The following is a 5,455-nucleotide window of genomic DNA, read 5'->3' on the forward strand; positions in this document are numbered from 1 at the left end:
CCATGAGACCCCTCACAAGGTTGTGGGCTCAAACCCAGCCACACTCTTCCATCAGCCAATCTAAGGACAAGAGAATCCTGAGCCCGTCCATTCAGACATTCTACTGGGATGGAAGAGACAGGTTTACTTACCTGCATTCCAGAAACTTGCTCCTCAGACCACCCACAGGAAGGTCAATTCCCATTAAACCTGCAGTCTCTAAGAAGAAGAGCTGCTGAAAACACAAATTAACTTCTGAAGAAGGGGAAGAACTTGGCAAGAGCTGCTTTGACCTCCTTGTTTCTCAAAGTATAGATGAGGGGGTTGAGGGTAGGACTCAACATAGTGTATAGCACACCAGCCACCTTGCTCTTCTCTGCACTGTAGCTGGAGACAGGGCTTATGTAGGCATAGAAGACAGCAGTGTAATACATGCACACCACAATGAGGTGGGAGGAGCAGGTGGAGAAGGCTTTCTGTTTCCCCCCTGAAGTCCTCATCTTCAGGATGCTAGAAATGATGAACCCATAGGACACAAGGGTCATGAGGAAGTTCAGTATGTCATAAAATGCATCAGCCAGGACAATCATGACACTGTTCACATAGGTGGAGCTGCAGGAGAGAAGCAGCAGAGGAGGAACCTCACAGAAGAAATGGGTAATGACATTAGGGCCACAGAAATTCAAACGCAGCATCAGCCCTGTGTGGATGGCTGAGTTGAAGGCACAGAGCACCCACACTCCGGTGGCCAGCATGCTGCAGAATGCCTTGCTCATCATGATGCTGTAATGCAGTGGGTGGCAGATGGCTGCATACCGGTCATAGGCCATGACAGTGAGGAGCAGCAGCTCTGAGGATGCAGACCATGTGAGGAAATAGAGCTGTGCCATGCAGTCCCCATAGGATATGAAGCTCTTCTCTGACACCAAACCCTTCAGTGCCTTGGGCATGATGGAGGAGGTACAGATAATGTCCATAGTAGCCAAGTTGAACAGGAAAAAGTACATGGGGGTATGGAGCCCAGCGTTGAAGGTTATGGTCAAGATGATGAGGACGTTCCCTGTGAGGGCCACTGAGTAGAGGGAGAGAAAACAACTGAATAAGAGCATGTGTTGTTCTGGGTGTTCTGAGAAGCCCTGCAGGATAAACTCTGTTACCATTGTCTGGTTACCCATGGTCCCTGGGTGGAGAGGGTGTTCTGGGACTATCAGGAGAATCTTCACTCAGAGTTTCATGTGATTTCAGGACTAAAGAGAGAGAAATGAGAGATATCCTCAACACCACTACTATCATGTTTCAATGAAACCTAACAACATGGCATGTATAGTATGCATAGATATTAGGATGTATTATGATAAACACATCAATATTACATAGGCAAAAGGCATGAGCATCCATAGGCAAAAGGCATGAGCATCCAGCTTATAAAAAGTACAGATGAGGCCAATTCAACCTGTGAAGCATCATTCAACCTCAAAGAAATGCAAATTAAAGTTATGATCCAAATCTTATCATCCATCTTTTGATAAAGTTAGCAAAGGAAGATATTGACTAGCATGTATGGGCGCCAGATGAAAGTCTTTCAAATGAAATGATGGCATTTGCAGGAAAATGGATGGAACTAGAGACTATCATGTTACTCAAAGGTTAATGTTGTATGTTTTCTCTCAAATGCAGAAGCCAGAGAGGAAAAGGAAAACAACAGTGGGGGTGGATCTCCTAAAAATCAAAGAGAGATCACAGGAAAGGGACGGAGGGTGGGAGGTGGGGAGAGATGGAGGAAATGCTTGGAAGTGATCTTGGTCGAATGATATTGTTATATTGGATGCATGTATGAATGTGTAACAAGCCATCCCATCAATATGTACAATTATAATGCACCAATATAAAATGAGGAAATAAAAAAGTAATTCTAATGATCAACTCAGAATAAAAAAATTGAATGTAATTGATAACATACAAAACTACAAGTTGCATAGGAACCAAAATCATTCTTTCTGAAAATTTATGCAAGGGAAATAATTTAAAACATCTTCAAGCTGTTAGAACAGCACTATATGTGATTGAAATATTGAAAATAATCTATACTTTTAGAGGCAAGTTTATTATGCTAGATTGCTACAATATTATGCAGGAAAGTTATAAAAAAGGAACTTTGGAAGTGTTTTACTAATACTTTTATAAACAGTGAGTCATGCATGGTGGCTGATGTCTGCAAACCCAGTGACTCCAGAGGCTGAGGTAGAAGGATTGCAATTTCAAAGCCAGTCTTAGCAACATAGCCAGACCCTAAGTAACTCAGTGAGACCCTGTCTCTAAATACAATTTTATAAATGGTTGGGAGATGTGCCTCAAGGGTTGAGACCCTATGGATTCACTCCCCAATATATATTTTTTAAAAGAAAAAAGAAAAACCAGAGTTAATAAAAGTACAGTGGGATTTCATTTGTCTCTATATTAAAATATACATCGTATATAGCCTTTTTGCAAGAATGCTATTAAAATGATTATTGTAAACACACACACACACACACACACACACACACACACACACACACAGAGAGAGACATAAATCTAGTGAGTAATAGACCAGAGTTTGAGCCATAGGAATGGACTAGAATTGAATATCCTTGATTTTGTTTGTTTGTATTTCTCTATTTTCTTAAGAATGACTTTTGTAAAAGGCAGGTGTTTCATTTAAGTCTTCCATCACTTCTCTTGAGACTCCTCACATCCTCTTACAATTCTATACTGACTTGCCTCTACTCCTTGGGACTGCTTGGTCAAGTACCCACCTATCTCTCACAGGTTGGTGGACATGCCCCATCTGTCTCTGGATGACCTTCATGGACTCCAGTCCCGTGCCTGGCATTCAAACATGTTTGTTGAAATAATGCTGAAGAACCATCCAGTATGAATGAAAGCAGCATGATTTCTATTCTTAAGACAGCGCTCACTTTGAGTTAGAACAGCACTATATGTGATTGAAATATTGAAAATAATCTATACTTTTAGAGGCAAGTTTATTATGCTAGATTGCTACAATATAATGCAGGAAAGTTATAAAAAAGGAACTTTGGAAGTGTTTTACTAATACTTTTATAAACAGTGAGTCATGCATGGTGGCTGATGTCTGCAAACCCAGTGACTCCAGAGGCTGAGGTAGGAGGATTGCAATTTCAAAGCCAGTCTTAGCAACATAGCCAGACCCTAAGTATGGGTCTGGTACCACGTCTGCTTTCTCCTTTTCAACTCCACTCACCAAAACAGTTAAGATTATTTTCATTTTAAATTCAGAATTACAATTTTGTTCATGCTTCAATACATGCTTTCAATACTAAAATATTAAGAGGTTTATACAAATACCAGCCTATGATTTGGGTTACAATACTCCTTAATGTGGTGAAAAGTATTCTTTAATACAAAAACATAAACTTATTATGACCTAGAACAACTAATGAAAACACCAAAATCCTGTCTGTGTGACTTCCCAGGAGGAAGGTATCAGGACAGCTCAAGCATTTTGGTGAGTAAAAATAAACACAGAAGAAGGAATGAGTGGCTGATGTCCAGCAGAGACTTCATGGTCATTCTCATGGAAGGAGCCTTGGTGTCCTGATACCTTGACCTCACTTTAGATGAGGTCATTTTCATTTTTGTTTGGCAAAATAAACACAAACAACCCTGAATACTTACTCTCACCCAGTTTGACTTTGGGATGTGGAGAAAGAACTAACTTTATTTGCTCCTTGCTGAAGACCTAGGGGTTGATTCCTGCCATTCACCAGGGACCACTGTAGGCCGAACAGCTGAGTTAGGTTACTAAGGAAGACTTGACTTGACCCCACTCATGCTTCTCCACTTCCCACTAATATCCCCTCAGGGTGTTAAGCACCGGACTTCCCCAGTCATCATGGTCCACTCCCACATCACATGTTACAGACACACCAGAGCTGTAGTGCTGAAGTCGAGTCTGGAGGAAGAAAATGCATCCAACCCCAACACTTAGAGAGCAGTCATGGTTCATGTCTGCCACATGCCATCACTAGGCACAAAGAAAACCTGTGATACACAGGAAGCTTCAACACAGTGTTTTCTCTTAACTCAGCTGTAGAGTGAGTGTAGGAAAAAACATCTAAATGGACCTGCTACATAACTGAAGGATTTCAACCGGTGTGTGTTACAATAAAATTTTCACAAACCCATTTACATTCAGGAAACAAATTAACCCTCAGATAGCTATCCACTCACTGTGATTTCCAGGCTAGGTAGATGGTCTCCTCCTCCAACTGGTCAATAGTGAGGTCAAAGTGTCAGGACACCAAGGCTCCTTCCATGAGGATGACCATGAAGTCCCTGCTGGATCTCAGCCAGTCATTTCTTCTCTGAAAGTAAGAACATCCCAGGATGTTCCGATGAGATTGGCTTTAATTCTCATCAAGCATCACCAATTGTTACCAAGGATCTGAAGGGAAAGAAAAAGAATTTAGATAGTAACCATTAACAATCAAACAGTAATACACACCTGTTCAAGTCAAATAACACAATGCTGCCCCAGACTGAAGACAATAGGGTATTAAAACAGTGGTTATTTTCTATACTTATCACCAATTTTGGTGGTTAAGCTTCCTATAAAACAGAAGAATATTATAGGTTATTTTCATCACTTTAGAAAAGAATAGATGCCCTCAAAATCTCTGCAATTAAAATGTTCTTTTTATTGATTTTTTCCTAAACATAGATTGAATTTTACATGGAATGCATTTTACTTTTCACGGAATTTTATCTTAGTTCCAATTTATTTTCGTGGCTCCATAATTGAAGAATTGTAGAATTATTACTTTTTCAAGGTAGTTAATTAACAAATAAAGAGTTGACTACTTCATTATTTTTATCTCTAAAGGGATGCAAGGATTTCCACAAACACCATATAAAATCCAGTGCCTTTTTATTACAAATGAAGATAGATATTTCTATTGTAAACATATTCCAAGAAAAGAAAACGGAAATGCAAAAAATGACAGAATTTCAAAAATGGATCATTAGATTTGAAAGACATTTTGAAGATAACCTTGTCCAACCTGCTTATTAAAAAGTCAAAGTGAATCTAAGTGACTTAACCCTGGTCATACAGAGTATTTGTGACAAAGCAAGTATCTCATTCCAAGGCTTGGCATTTAGTCCAAAGTTATTTGTTGCGTAATTTGTCCATTGCCTCTTTAAAACCAACTTTCAAAATATATTAAAAAATGACTAAGAAAAAGAAAATATCAACTAAGAATTTATATGATTATTCTTAGAATTGAGCTATGGATTTGAAACCCTAAATTCTCAGTCAGTTTTAGCATCCCATTTGTTCTTTTTGTTTCTTTTATCAGAGTAATAGCCACAGAAAATATTCAAATATTCCTGGCTCTAGATTACCAAAATAGAACCAGCAGGTCTACTTACAGTTAAGGGCCCATTCTAAGCAGAC

At 39.4% G+C, this 5,455-nt stretch overlaps 1 pseudogene; it reads right to left on the reverse strand.

Annotated features, from left to right (window-relative positions):
* Window positions 1-227: 227 nt before the first annotated feature.
* Window positions 228-1,214, reverse strand: LOC124975513 (olfactory receptor 13A1-like; annotated as a pseudogene).
* Between the last annotated feature and the right edge of the window lie 4,241 nt (window positions 1,215-5,455).

The sequence above is a fragment of the Sciurus carolinensis genome, unplaced genomic scaffold (assembly GCF_902686445.1).
Source record: "Sciurus carolinensis unplaced genomic scaffold, mSciCar1.2, whole genome shotgun sequence".
Taxonomy (NCBI): domain Eukaryota; kingdom Metazoa; phylum Chordata; class Mammalia; order Rodentia; family Sciuridae; genus Sciurus; species Sciurus carolinensis.